The sequence below is a fragment of the Pristiophorus japonicus genome, chromosome 18, assembly GCF_044704955.1.
Source record: "Pristiophorus japonicus isolate sPriJap1 chromosome 18, sPriJap1.hap1, whole genome shotgun sequence".
Lineage (NCBI taxonomy): Eukaryota > Metazoa > Chordata > Chondrichthyes > Pristiophoridae > Pristiophorus > Pristiophorus japonicus.
Window position 1 is genome coordinate 85,484,290 of NC_091994.1, and position 15,775 is coordinate 85,500,064.

A 15,775-nucleotide genomic window follows, 5' to 3' on the forward strand; every position below is an offset into this window, starting at 1 on the left:
ATCATGTTGAATATAGAAGACAAATTCAGCGAGGGTATCATGATCGCGCAGCTGTGTCACGCAATATTTCTCTAAATGATCTTGTATATATTCTGAATTATGGTCAGGGTCCCAAGTGGATCGTTGGACTATCATGGCCAAGGAGGGCAACAGAGTATTTATTGTCAAGCTCAAAAATGGGCAAACATGCAGGTAACATATGGATCAGACAAAGATGCGGCACACAGACGAACTGGAACAGTCGGAGGAAGAGATAATTGACGACCAACCAATGTATCCCCAGTCATCCGAGGACTCAGTGGTCATCAGTGAATCGGGATTTTCAATCACTGACATGTTCAATGAAAATGGACTTTCAATCCCTGACATGCTCATTGCCACTCCCACCAGGTCAGCCACCCAACCACCAGTCACAACACACTCTGAACACTCACCCAAGGCTGGAGTTGAACTGAGACGGTCAACCCGTAAGCGTAAAACACTGGACCGTCTCAATTTGTAAGACTATGTTAATATCTCAGAGGGGGATATATTGTCATGTATGTACTTTTGTAATCACTAGCCACTAGATGGCGTCACTGCTGGAGGCCAATGGGCTGCATGCACGTGTATATTAGTCACGTTGGACCTTAATAATACAAAGCCAAGGTCATACCTCTTGGAGTCAAACAGTACTCAGTCTAACAGTTATTGCATACACAACAGTTAACATCCAGCATTTTCTGTTTTCATTCAAGATCTCCTGCAGCTGCAGGTTATTTTTTTTAATTTTCCCCATTTATTTGCCTCTCCCGAGCCTTTTTAAGCGTTAGCTATTGATGTCTTGTATCATCTAGCAGTTTACAGATCATTCAACCAATTAACTTACTCTCTCTAATTTATTTGTTGATTATTCTCCTTTCTTTCTTCTTAGGCGATCCCTCAAATCGAGGATGACTTGCTTCCACGCCAAAAAGGGATGAGTTCAATGACTTCACAGGTGTTTCAATGAAGGACCTAATATTCCAGGTCCTGAACTGCATATTGAAGGGTGGAAGATGCCTGTGCATGAATTTTTTTTAACATGTGGTGGCCGTTGCACACCAGCCACCACACGGGCTTGACAGAGTTTGGTCTTGGTCCAGTGGCAAGGGTTAACCAAGACGACTGGAGACCAGCTCTGCTGCACAGACCTAGTGCACACACATATCGCAGTGTGGGCTGGCCCGTGCTACCCCTGGGCCCATGCCACTTCTGGGCCCCGAACTCATGCCTCTCTTGGGCCCTGATCACATTGCTCTGCAATCTCTCACCGTTCCTTCGCCCCGACCTTGCCGCTCCTGCTGTACCTGCCCACACTCCAATCACCGACTTGGGTTATGGTGACGTCCAATGCAGTTACCCTCTTCACAGCCGTTGCCCTTTTGGACCGGCTCGCGCTGTACTTTGTAGTGGCATTCCGTCACATTGTTCCCAGCAGCTGCATACTGCTCCTTTCTTTAACCCTTTATTGTTGCTTTATTTTGTTTCCAATTCCAGCAACAAGTTTTACCTTGAATGTTAACCTGTCCTTTCTTTTCACAGATGCTAACTGGCTTGCTGTGTATTTCCAGCACTTTCTAATCTTTCAGATTTCCAGCATTTACAAGTGTTTTTTTTTCTCCTTTTTAATTGAAATGTTATCAGCTTCCTTGTCTGGGAGTCAGTTCCACAAGGCTATCAATGTGTGGGGTTGAGAAAGGTTGATAGTATTAAAAACAGAAATTGCTGGAAATACTCAGCTGGTCAGGCAGCATCTGTGGAAAGAGAAACAGAGTTAATGTTTCAGGTTGCTGACCCTTCGTCAGAACATCTTGGGAATAGTGATCATATATGACTGAATTTGATCTTAGGTTTGAGAGGTAGAAGGAAGAGTCACAAACCAGGGTTTGAAATTTAAGTCAGGTAAACTTTTGTATCTTGACAGTATTATTGTAGTGCGCGGGGGGTGGGGGGCGGGTGTACAAATACAGAGATTGGAGAAGCATGGAGCAAAAACAATGTGGTTATAACGAGAGAGTCTAATTTTCACATAGACTGGGAGAAGCAGCGCACTCCAAGTAGGAAAGGCACTGTATTTCTAGAATGTATTCAGGAAAGTTTTCTGGAACAATATGTTTTAAAACTGACATGGGAACAGACCATATTAGATTTAGTCATGAGTAACGAACCATAATTAACAATCTAATGATAAGGGAACATCTTGGGAATAGTATATGACTAAATTTGATCTTAGGTTTGAGAGGTAGAAGGGAGACTCACAAACCAGGGTTTTAAATGTAAGTAAGGTAAATTTTGAAGGGATGAGAAATTAATTGACCACAGTAAACTGGGCTGAACTGTTAATGGGTAAACCTATAGACAGTGGAAAGTATTCAGATAAGTATGTGGAATAATACAAAACCAGCAAATGCCCCTAAAAAGGCAAAGGCTCCACTTGTGTAGTTACGCAACCATGGTCAACAAACGAGGCAAGACACAGTACCAAGCTGCAAGAATAAGCTTACACAATTACAAGGAAAATTGGAAATTCAACACACTGGGAAAGCTATAAAAGGCAACAACAACAACATTATTTATATAGCCCCTTTAACATAGTGAAACGTCCCAAGGAGCTTCACAGGAGTATTATGAGATAAAACAATTTGGCACTGAGCCGCGTATGTAGAAATTAGCACAGGTGACCATAAGCTTGGTCAAAGAGATAGGTTTTAAGGAGGGTCTTGAAGGAGGAAAGAGAGATAGAAAGCTTTAGGCAGGGAGTTCCAGAGCTTTGGGCCTAGGCAACAGAAGGCACGGCCACCAATGGTTGAGCGATTATAATCAGGGATAATGAAGAGGGCAGAATTAGAGGAGCGTAGACATCTCGGGGGGTTGTGGGGCTGGAGGAGATTAGCGAATAGGGAGGGGTGAGGCCATGAAGGAATTTGAAAATAAGGATGAGAATTTTGAAATCGAGGCGTTGCTTAACCGGAAGCCAATGTAGGTCAGCGAGCACAGGGGTGATGGGTGAGCGGAACTTGGTGCGAATTAGGACATGGCAGTTGAGTTTTGGATCACCTCTAGTTTACGTAGGGTAGAATGTGAGAGGCCAGCCAGGAGTGTGTTGGAATAGTCAAGTCTAGAGATAACAAACACATGGATGAGGGTTTCAGCAGCAGATGAGCTGAGGCAAGGGTGGAGACAGGCGATGTTACAGAGGTGGAAATAGGCGGTGTTAGTTATGCTACGGATATGTGGTTGAAAGCTCATCTCAGGGTCAAATGTGAAACCAAGGTTGTGAACAGCCTGGTTCAGCTTCAGACAGAAGTTGGGAAGAGAGATGGAGTCAATGGCTAGGGAATGGAGTTTGTGGAGGGAACCGAAAACAATGGCTTCGGTCTTCACAATAGTCAGTTGGAGAAAATGTCTGCTGATCCAGAACTGGATGTTGGACAAGCAGTCTGACAATTTAGAGACTGTGGAGGGGTCGAGACAAGTGGTAGTGAGGTAGAACTGGGTGTCATCAGCGTACATGTGGCAATAAAGGTATATGGAGAAAGTAATAAAAGGTGCAAAAAGGAATATGAAATAAAACTTGCAATGGATATCAAAGCTAACTGCAAAAATTGTTATAAATACATAAAGAGTGGTAAAAGGGGAATGCGGGACCATTAAAGACAAATGCAGGTGAAACTATAGCGGATAATAAGGAAATGGCAGACTTATCAAATGGGTACTTTGAATGTTTTTTTATTGTGGGGAAAGAGGACAAAATACCAGAGGTATAAAGGAACCCAAAAATAAGTCAAGGAATCTAGTTGATTTAATATACGTAAAAAGGGAGAAAATAATAAATCATTTTCAGGAATTGTATCGATGGATCGGAAAGTTGCAAATATCACTGCATTAGTTAGGAAGGAAGACAGACCTGTCAGTTTAACACCAGTTTGAGCACTGGAAAATATCAGGTCAGAGTGAATGAGCACTTGGACAAGTATGAGCTGCCTAAGGAGAGGCAGCATGGATCTGACAGGTAGATCACATCTAACTAATCTAGATACATTTTTTGAGGTCACTGGCATGTGGATAGGGGGGTGTCTGTGGATGTTGTCTATATGGACTTCCAGAATGCATTTGATATTCTGCATAATAGATTATCAAAAATTAAAGCGTACAGAATTGGAAGTAACCTTCTGACGGGGTTAGTAATTGGTTGGGTGGTAGAAGTAGGGAGAAAGGGCAATGTTCCCTCTAATTAATTTTTTAATTTGCTGCAGCGGCTGTGCATGTACGGTATCTTTTCCAGCGGCAACAGCTGGTGAGCAGTCTGCCTGGGACCTCCTGATCGGTGCACATCTTAGGGGCTACGTTGATAAAGGGAATGTTCTCCAATTGGCAGGATGTGAAAAGTTATATTCCCCAGGGAACTGTAGATCACTAAGTTAAGAAGCATAGTAAGTTGTGTAGATGGAAACAGGAAGTTACAAGGGAACATTGATAGATTGAGTGGTAGATGGAATTCAATGTTGTGAACTCTGAGGTCATCTACGCTGGATACAAAAAAGACAAATCGGAATATTTTTTTAATGGTGAGAGAGTAGGAGCTGTGGAGGAACAAAGGGATTTAGGTGTCCATCGACACAGATTACTAAAGTTGGTGCACAGGTACGAAAAGCAATCAAAAAGGCTGATGGAATGTTGACCTTTATCTCAAGAGGGCTGAAAAACATAAGTGAGGAAGTGATGGTTTAATTGTACAGAACAATGGTCAGACCACATCTGGAGTACTGCATTCAGTTTTGGGCATTACAACTCAGGAAAAATATACGTGCCTTGAAGGGGGTGCAGTGCAGATTCACCAGAATGATACAGGGGCTTAAGGGGTTAAATAATGTGGACAGGATGCATAACCTTGATTTGTATTCCCCGGAGTGAATACGGTTGAGGGCTGCTTTAATCAAGGTGTTTAAAATGATCAAGGAATTCAATAAAGTCGATACAAACTATTTTCTCTGGTGGGGCAATCGGAACAAGGGAGCATAATCTTAAATTTAGAGCTAGACCAGTTAGGAGTGGAACCAAGAAGCAATGAAAATCAGGAACTCTCTGCCCCAAAACACTGTGGAAGCTGGGTCAATGAGAATTTTCAAGGTGGAGATCGATAGATGATTGTTAGGTAAGGGTATCAAGAGATATGGAGAAAAGGAGTGTAAATGGAGTTACGGTACAGGTCAGCCTAATAGGATAGCTGTACAGGCTCAAGGGGCTCACTGACCGACTCTTGTTCCTGTGTAATCAATCTTAAAATTAAGGCTTATGGAATAGTGACCTTTCTCTTAAGAGATCCAAAATACATTGCTTACAGATAAAAATTGTAAAATAAATTGAGTGCATAAATAGAACTTTCCTCATCCCCTGCAGTTATATAAATAAATAAATCTGCTCATACAATATGCATAGTCAGTCACATTGGGGTACATTTCTTCAGTGCTTCTCATGCTCCGCTGCTGTATCTTTGGTGGAAATGATGTTTGTGTCTGTAAATGGGGTTTCCGCCAGGCATCCCCCCGCCACAAGTTAAAGCGGTAAGATGAGAGAAACCGTAAGGTGATTCATCCCCATTGTTTTTCCCGTTAGTTACCTGAGAAAGTAAAAAAATGTTCATGCTTTATTTTGTTTTTATGCCAAAACCCAAATTCAGTTAAATCTCCAAAGTATTCACCCATTCTACAAATGGCTTCCTTGGCTTTTAGTGTTGCAGGATGTCTTTGTGAATGGCCCTGCTTGCTGTCAATCATTAAAAAATCCTTCCGTGTAATGTATTCCTCACTTGCACCAAAATGAGGTACAGGTATCGTTTATTATTCAGTAGAGAGGTAGCGTTATATGCATTCAGAAAATGTAGTCCAATTAATTTCAGAATAACACACTGGTGTATTTTGGGAATTGTAAGCTACTATTTTGAATTTTTTAATGTAACTAATAATGTGATTGCCTTTGGAGTCCCATGAACTTAATTTCTAGGTACCTAAACAAAGCACACGCTTCTTATTGGGGGGGGGGGAAGGAAAACTATTAGTTAGATTTCAAACACAGAAAAGGCAACTGTGTAGGTAATTTCGTGATTTTGGTGTGAATTATGTAAGTTTGATGCAATTATGTTAAAAAACCTTATTTTCAATTCTCTTCTTAGGTGGTCCCTCGTATCGAGGATGACTTGCTTCCACACCAAAAAGAGATGAGTTCACAGATGTTTCAATGAGGGACCTGATATTCCAGGTCCCGAACTACACGTTGAAGGGTGGAAGATGCCTGTGCGTGGATTTTTTTAACATGGGTGGCCGTTGCACGGGCTTGACAGAGCCAGGTCTTGGTCCAGTGGCAAGGATTTACCAAGACAACTGGAGATCAGCTCTGCTGTTTATTTTCAATTCTATGTAATCAGTTACTGAGGAGAAAAAGTGGCAGAAATGATTGGCAACATTTTTTGAACAGTTTAATTGGTTCTCATTCATCTTCTTGCTAGTTGTTTTATTGATAGCTGGTCACTTACTGTTGATTAATTGTAGTTCAATTGGTAGTTATAATTCCCTCTATTCCTGCTTTTGATTGGTATGTTACCTATGTGGTATGTTGTGATTTGTTGATTTACCAATATGAAATTTGAGGCAAACACGTGCAAATATGACAGATATTTGAATGTGTAACAAGAGTGATGCCTGAAGTGTCTGGAACAGAGATGCACCACTCTAGTAATTACACAGGAAGTAACAGTAATTTAAAACTTGCAAATGAGCATTTTTCACTCATGAGGATCACTGATGCTTAAGTGATTGGAGTATTCAGGTGTTTTCTGTTTTAGTTTAGACAAAGGCAAGAATGATATAATCAATCAATCAGTCAGTCATTTCAAGTGTATCTGTCTTTATGCAAGACTTTTGTAACCAAAGAACAGCAATAAAATAAAGGCCTTAAAAGAATGTGCTCAGCATACCATTTATTTATTTATAATACAGAACAGAATGAAATAAATCACAATTAAATGCATCTGTGTATGGCTTGTTGGTAAGGTGATGAAAATGACAAACAGGTTCTCCTCCAACAGCTCAGTGGAAAAATGGATCACGGGGGCGGAACTGAGCCATAAAGTCTAGGATGGCCACAGGTACATGTCCTGGTTGTGCAGAGTTGGCTGATCTCACCTGTGGCATGTACTGTACAGATTTTTTTTATGAATAAAGTATATTTTGAAATTAAAAAAAAGTTGGAGGGATGCTACAGTGGGTTTCAGCATCCCTGGGGTGACAATAGCTGGAAAATGTCCTTTTGTGTGGCTGTTGGGGGGGGTGAAGAATCCGTCGATGTGATGTTTTCCCTGGTGGAAAGTTCTGCCCGCACTTGTAGGTGAAAAAACGGCCACTTTGGATGAGCAAGCAGGGAGGCAGATGGAACTGTACCAACTGCATGGCCAGCTCCTTCGAGAGAGAGAAGGGGGTTAATGACAGAAAACACATGGCTCTTGCACCCCCAAGCAGAATAAAGTTTGCCAAACAAATGTTCAGGGAGACGGTGTCCCACTGATCTGTGAATCTCGAAGGAGTTTGCTCTCGGGCCACGACGGCTAAAGTATATGATTAGCAATAAAGGTGACAATGTGTGCGGGGTTGACCCCAGGTCTGCGGGACAGTTGATCAGGCGCGCGCTGCCAACGCCCGCCGCCATCTTGCAGGCAACCGAGCCGCTTTCCCCAGCCTATTAAAAGTACCCCAACCGCCCGCGGACACACGCTTTACCTCAGTTTTCGCCTCCCCCTGTCGGCCGGGGCCGATTGCTGGCGAAATCCGGCCGCGCTTTGCAGTTCCATCACTTCGAGAGTGCAGCTCGCTCGAACCAGAGTTGTCCCACTCCGCCTCCACTCCCCGCCCAATCTGCCCACTAACCCGCGTCAGCCGGACACACGGCATCAACTTTAACCCCGAGCGAAGCGATCCAGACCCAGACTGGCTGAACCGGATCAGAGCCTCCAACCGCCGGACCCGTGGCCAGCTCCGAACAGGTAACTTGACATCATTCAATCTTGTTCCTTCACGATGCACTTTATTTTACACTTTTTAATTCAAATCTTTTGTCTTCCAATTTAAACAGTAACTGTTCCCAGTTTTGCATCCTTAAATATTATTTGTCAGGTGTTTAATGGCATCTTTCTCTGTTTTTAACATTTTTTAACATCAAACTTGGTTTGATTTTGAAAGTTGGGAATGTTGACTGTCTTGTTCTCACAACAAAACAAATCAATTCGATGTGTTTAATCGACTTTTAATCGTAATTGTGAGGAGGGGATCCATAAAATAAAAATATATTTTTATTTCGACGGTAAATTATATTTGGGGGGGGGGGCGCGGGGTTGGGATTTAAATGGAATATTCTTATCATACTCTTCAAATTCCAATTTGAAATCACATTTTTAAAGGGCTTATGTTGTGAATTTGACAAGATGAGGAGGGATTTTATTCAGGTTCAGAGATGAAAAAGGAGATTTTGTGTTTTGTTTAAAAGAATGAATAATTCAGAGAAGAAAGGTGTGTTCTAGTAGCACAAGGATTACACTTTTTGCCTCTAATGTGCTTTATCCATATGATTATGGAATATAATGTAGAGAAGTGTGAAGTTATCCACTTTGGTTGGAAAAATAGGAAAGCCGAATATTTTCTAAAAGGTGAGAGAGACTGGGAAATGTTGGTGTTCAGAGGGATCTAGATGTCCTCCAGAAAGTTAATATGCAGGTATAGCAAGCAATTAGGAAACCAAATGGTACGTTAGCCTTTATTACAAAAGGATTGGCGTTTAAGAGGAAAGGGTGCCGAAATTGCCCCTTCTCTTCAGGCCTGTTATCGCCGTAAATTGGCGGCCTCGCTGTGGAGTGCAATGGCCGCCATTTTGAAAGTCCCGCTCCTGTGGTATCCCGACGGTGACCCACTCCCCCCACCACTACTCCGCTGCTGCCGATCCGTCCTAAGTGCGTTATCAGAGCGTCCACCGCCGATGTTCTCCCCGATGGTGAAATTTCACCAAATAAATCTTGCTCCTGCAGCGCAGTGCCAAAAGCAGCTTTTTGTGCACTGAGCTTGAAGTCTTTTTAAAATGGCGGCGCAGCTCCCGTTAAAGGGGAGGACCTGCTGCCGCTGCCACCATGTTTTTTTTGTCGGCCAACTGTCATGTCGGGCCGACAATTATGCCCCGAGTTCGGCCGGGCTGCCAACAAGTGGACTGGCACCCCCGAAACCTTCCCTGGTGGCCCAGTAGGCTGAACTTAGAGAATCGAGCAGGTTCTCGCCTTTAAGTGAAGGGGAGAGCTGTGATGACTTTATCAGCGGACAACAATGGCCACTACACCCGCCCCCAACTTCCGCCCTCTAGACAGCGAGCTTCCGTTTACCGCCGCACATCCGCCTCCATTATGACCGACTTCCGGTCCGCTGAAGAAAAAAAAGTCAAAGAGCGGAATTTCGCTCAAGAGGCCACTGCATCCACTGCGCCGGCAAAAACAACAGAAACAGGGTAGGTGGGCCCCATTTCAAGTGGTGGGCAATTTTGGCCCCAAGATGTCTTACTGCAATGATATAAGGCTTTGGTGAGACCACACCAGGAGTACTGTGTATGATTTTGGTCTCCTTACCTAAGGCAGGATATACTATCCTTGGAAGGAGTGCAACAAAGGGTCACTGGCTTGATTCCTGGGATTTGCCGTTTTCCCCTATTTTTCCGAGAGTTGGAAGAATATGAGGTGATCTAATTTAAACATATAAAATTATTAAGGTGCTTGACAAGGTAGATGCTGGGAGAATGTTTCACCTAGCTGGGGAGTCTTGAACTAGGGGTCACAATCTCAGAATAAAGGGTCAGCCATTTAGACTGAGATGAAGAGAAATTTCTTTACTCAAAGGGCTATGAATCTTTGGAATTCTCTACCCCAGACGGCTGTGGCTGCTCAGTTGTTGAGTGTATTCATGACAGAGATCAATAGATTTTTTGATATTAAGGGAATCAAGAGATATGAGGATAGACTGGGAAGGTAGGGTTGAGGGAGATGATCAGCCATGATCTTATTGAATGGCAGAGCAGCTCCTATTTCTTGTATTCTCATATATTGCTGAAGTTGATTGCAGATGAAGTACTTGTAGTATAATTCATTTTGAAATATTTTGTGTAATTTGTATTCTTGTCTGGTTTACTAAACCATCAAATAAAATATATTTATTTAACATTCTGTGAATAAAGGATTAGTGGTTGATAATTAGGGATTATGTTTTGCTGTAAATACCATAACAATTTGTATTTTCTTCAACCCATGGTCTTGCCTAAAGCTTTTTACAATCAATAGAGGAAATCAGACCTTCATAAGAGTAATGGGGTTGTTAGTCCCTATGGTTAGTAAGGGTTGACTCTACTATATGAGGTTCCTTGGTTTGTTAAGGGGTTTTCTAAATTTGCTACCACCTGTACGGGATAAGATAACTTTGTAGTCTGCTAAATATCTGCACAAGTAAAACTGTTCAACAACTCATGGGTCTTGCAGATGTGTCCATTCATACAATACGTTTCAGACTTAACCCCTTTTATTTTTCAAAAATGGTTGAAATTAATTTATACAAATCTGTGGATTTGGTTCAAGATTGTGTGATGGTGTCCTGGCTAATATTTATCTCTCAATCAATATCACTAAAACAGATTATCTGGTCATTTTCACATTGCTGTTTGTGGGAGCTTGCTGTGCTCACATTGGCTGCAGTGTTTCCTACATTACAACAGTGACTACACTTCAACAGTAATTCATTGGCTGTAAAGTGCTTTGAGACATCCGGTGGTCATGAAAAGCGCAATATGAATGCAAGTTTTTTTTTTCTTTTGTTCAATGTGATGTCAGGTGGTTTTGAATTGTTTTTTTATTAAAAGCACCAGAATTGTTTAGCAAAACAGTTTTAAAATAAAACAAAACACTGGTTGGGAAACCATTTCTATCCTGTTGATTTGATAGGAAAAAAAATATTCTGATAAGCTGATCAGTATGCTGTACCTTAATTGTGAATTCTATAAATCTAGCATTGTCACTTCACTGGCAAAAGACTGTTTTATTTTCTGATGTATTTCTACTTGAGTGTTTCAATTGCGCATCCAAGTGTCAATTATTGGAAGTACTTATTTTTATTTTTACAATATTAACGTCAAGAGAACAATAATCCGAAGGGCAATTAAAATGATCGCTTTGCCCCTGAGCAAGTGTAGTGCAAAATCTGCCAGGGCTTCTCAGAGCACATGTGAATGTACGGTAAGGACCGATCTAGTCTCGGCTGTCATGCCTTCCATGTTCGAATATCCTGCATCAGTGTCACTCACTGTCTAGGCTCCCTTATTAAGAATGGCCAGTTGTATAGGTTATTGTAGAGTAACTGGCATCTGTGGAACCTTAACCCTTTCAGTAGAGGAAAAGGGAAATTAGTAAGGCAATAACAGGAAAAATGGGGAAAGTAATAATGCGGTCGGGGACTGTTATATTTATAGTTCCATGAAAAGGCTGATCTAATCTCACTTGCAGCTGCACCACTTGTGAGTTATCAGATTATCCTATCAACAAATATATTCCTTGCATTGTCTCATTTTTGTGTAAGTCACAAATAACATAATTATCATTAGATAGATTGGGGAGGATCAGGGGTCATGCGTATAAATAATGCAAGGGAAGCAATAGGTTAGATGTTGGACAGATTTTCTCCTCCCAGAGAATAATAGACCTATGTCAAAGGTCAAATGTCATATACCCAATCTTTGAAGTCCCTTAACCTTTATCTTCAAACGTAACAGAAAACCAATATCAGATTGCTATCTTGGATCATTCTTGTGTTTCTTTGGCCTCATTTAGTGCATTGATGCCAATATACTTTAATCCTCTTGATTCACAACTTCAAGTTGTTCCCACTATTACCATCATGAGTACTTCATCCTTCTGTTATCCTGTTCTCTCTCCAAACACAGCCCTAGTTTGGAAGGGCCAATGCTATAAACTAAAGCTGCTTTTGTATTGTGTTTAGCAGTTTGTTAGTGCCTTTGATTCTGAACGTGTGGGTTTTGCTCAGCTGTTGGCAACCCTCAAAGTAATCTTACTGGATTCTCAAAGGATTGTTGCCAAGAATGCCCTGTTAAATTAAGTCTTTCCATAGCTGGCTTGAGTAAATCCAGTGTTTTACTTTGGCAGTGTGAGATCTGTGCATCAGGAGCCAACGGCACTGGCATCCCACTAAATATAACAAAAATTCCATATGCTCACCATTACACCTTCTAAATTCTTTGACAGTATTGTAAGATGTGTTTTTAATATAATTGAGGTTGGGGGAGCAGAATAAAGGCCTTGGCCCCAGCGAAGATATAGAACTAGCTACTGCCCTCTGACACTCTTTATTGAGAATCCTAACCAAAGTCTCATAGTGCAGAACACCACCAATGTTGAAAAGAATAGGAGAGAATACTAAGGCAGATCAATCAATAGTAGTGGTTAGGTGACACCAAGTTTGGGTTTGAAAAGCTTGATATTAAAGAAGAAAAGATCAAGGGAGGTAATGCGCTAGATTCAGAGGTGATGCTGGGTCTGGATTTCAACGTAAGCTGAATGAAGATGGCACATCTCGAGCTTGCAATGAACAAGCAAGGAGAAACAGTGACTGCGCTCCTATTGATGAAGGAGAGAAAAACCAAGATTATGAATTGATCGAGGCCAGAAGTGGGGAAAAAAATAATTTATCAGATTGCAAGCTTTAAGCTGAAACAGAACATGAAGATGAACTTTAATATTGATCCTGACAAAATGCTTGATGCACTCACTTTGCAGATGAAATGGGGAAAAGTATATCAACTGCTCATACACACCTTGGAGCAGGAGTGTCCATGTTTTTATGTTTTCATGGACCACTTAGTGTCATGGAGCCTCATGGGCCATATGTAAAAGAAAGAACTTGTATCTACATACCTCTTTTCACATTCAACAGGACGTTTAAAAAAAGCTCTGCACAACCAGTGGATTCCTTTTGAAGTGTAGTTATTTTTGTTCTGCAGGGAAACGCACACAGCAAGGCCCCACAACAATGAGATAAATGACCAATGAATCTGTTCTTGTTGGTGTTGGCTGAGGGATAAATGTTGGCCAGGGCATTGGGATAAACTCCTCTTTGAATAGTGCCAAGGGATCTTTTACATCTGTTACCTGAAAAAGAAGACGACGCCTCAGTGATATCTTATTTGGAAAAACGGACTTCCGACACAAGCAGCCGTTCCCCAGTACTTCTCTCGTGCCAGCCTAGATTATGGGCTCAAGTGGGACTTGAACCCACAACCTTCTGACTCTGAGATGGGTGTGTTAACACCGAGCCACGCTGATGTAAAGTTTATTTGACTGTTCCCATTAACTTTGCACATATGATCATGTTTAGATTGAGGGTTTATCTACCAATAAGGCACCAATACTAGGAATAACCTGAAAATCTTTCGGTCCACGGAATTCAAACTTGAGGAACTAGCGAGTAAGTAATAGAAATATGCATAAAACTGAGTTGTCTGAGCTTCTTGGGCCAGATTGTCTGGCCCTTTAGGCAATATGTAGTTTACAGGTTGTAACTTGAACCTCCTGCGTTAAACATTTATAGAATTCGGTACCATATGTACATAGAAATGTTTGGAGAAATACAATTTTTAGACCCAGGGAAAGAGTAAACTAGAGTAGGAAATTATGCTGCCTTAATTTCTGTGTAGATAGGAGGAAGAATAGTGTATCTGGAACTATTGAATAAAAGATTTGAGGGAAGCATTGACCATAGTTCTACTGTTAAAGGAGAAAAATGGAAACCAACTTTCACCATTGCTTGACACTCCACTGAGAAAATGAAGTCTGGGCTACCTCAATCCTCATGTAAAATTTCCCTTGAGTGCAATCTTTTCTAAAGCATAAAGAAACTGCAGTATTGCTTTGTTATAATTGAAGAATAGTAATTTTTTGTAGGGATGGCTAGTTCACTTTTGTTTCATTGGTGTCTTTTTTTTGTTAAAAGTGGTTTTGTGAAATAATTGCTTGCTGCCCAGCTCGTGGGGTTGGAGAACTAGTTCAAACAATGCAGTAGAAAGGGTAATAAAGTGATTTTTGACCTAAAGGTGTCTAACTTTTGCATTCAATAGATGTCTTTCCTTTAAGATATTTTATCATCTAGGAGCACAATCTGATAGAATTGAGCGAAGTCTGAACTGATTTAAATTATGAAATTGTATTTGTGATATGAATCTTCAATGGTGTACTTTTATGTTAAAACAAAATCTTCAATAAATGTGAAAGTTTAAAGGACATAATCTAATCTCCACATTCGGATGGATAAGATATCCTGCTTGGGTTTTACTGTTGTGGGTTCTGGTGTCACGAACCATTGATTAGGTTATTCTCTTGAAAGTCGCTGGGGCAAGTATTTCTACAGAAACTTGTACAAAAGAAAACAATGTAAGGCAGAAAGACGCGTGACAAGGAGAACATTTTGGGTGAGGCTGGAGAGGAGATGGAAGACATGGTCAAAGAATAGATGGGAGGCTTAATGCAGACACAGGGAGGTAGTAAAGTGAGGTGGTTTTGGGAGATCATTCTAGACCACAGGGGTGTAGTGACTGAGCGATTGCCTTCTGATGATGAAACATTGGGACAAGGGAACAAGCAGTAATCCAATGTCTGAGGAATAGTGTGTATTCAAAGATATATAGCTGAGGAATGCTGCTCAGATAGGATAGAGCGAGACTATAAAGGGATTTGAAAAGGAGAATGAGGATCTTTTAAATTTATTTTCCTTGGGCACACAGTACTGTGGGAAATTGGGAAGGATAATGGTTATTGATGTAAGGGCCTTTGTGTAGAAGAGGGTATAAGAACATAACATAAGAATTAGGAACCGGGATAAGCCATTGGGCCATTCAAGCCTGCTCCGCTATTCAATAAGGTCATGGAGAAACTTCGACCTCAACTCCACTTTTCTGCTTGATCTCCATATTCCTTGATTCCGCTAGAAATGTATCCATTTCTGCCTTGAATATATTTAATGATTCAGCATCAACAGCCCTTTGGGCTAGAGAATTCCAAAGATTCACAACCCTCTGAGTGAACAAATTCCTCCTCCTGTCAGTCTTAAATGGCTGACCCCTTATCCTGAGACTGTGCCTCAGAATTTTAGACTCTCCAGCTGGGGGAAACAACCTCTCAGCATCTACCCTGTCAACCCCCCATAGATTCTTATGTTTCAATGCAATCTCCTCTCATTCTTCTAAACTCCAAAGAGTATAGGCTCAATCGCTCCTCAAAGGACAATCCTCTCATCCCAGGGATCAATCTAGTGTATGAACCAAGGAGTTTTGTATCAGCTGAAATTTATGGAGTGTGGAGAAGAGAGTGTTGGAATAGTTAATCTTCGAGTTGACTGAAGGTATGGATTAGGGTTCCATGAGTGTTGGGTAGGGGTGAAAGCATGTAGTATCCCAGAAGTGGAAGGAACAGAAGAATAGGGTGAGGTTGCTGTCTGCAAGCTTGAACCTGAGGAAGGTAAGTCAGCTGGGAAGTTAAAAGCTAGGTCAGAAGGGGGTTGAGGTAGCAGGTGGAAGGCATCATAGTCGATGGATTAGATAAGGAGTGGGGAGGAAAACTGCAGAGTTTGGGATGGTGTGGGACTAAATTGGGAAGAGGACTATAAGCGAGGGAGGTGAA

The 15,775-nt window shown here is 41.5% G+C and overlaps 1 protein-coding gene and 1 long non-coding RNA gene across 4 annotated transcripts in view; one reads left to right on the top strand and one right to left on the bottom strand.

Moving 5' to 3' along the window:
* Positions 1–3,805: 3,805 nt before the first annotated feature.
* Positions 3,806–8,048, bottom strand: LOC139228816 (uncharacterized). The gene is made up of 2 exons (XR_011587627.1): positions 7,794–8,048; positions 3,806–5,641 (listed from the first exon to the last, which is right to left on the bottom strand). It is a non-coding gene; the product is annotated as an uncharacterized lncRNA (long non-coding RNA).
* The window catches only part of LOC139228814 (PR domain zinc finger protein 2-like), a 196,213-nt gene continuing 188,225 nt past the window's right edge, over positions 7,788–15,775 (top strand). For 2 of the 3 annotated variants that reach the window (XM_070860211.1, XM_070860210.1), the window contains exon 1: positions 7,788–8,056. The gene's annotated coding sequence lies outside the window, so the exon portion shown is untranslated. The remainder of the gene's footprint in view (positions 8,057–15,775) is intronic. The other variant, XM_070860214.1, reaches the window with a different exon arrangement.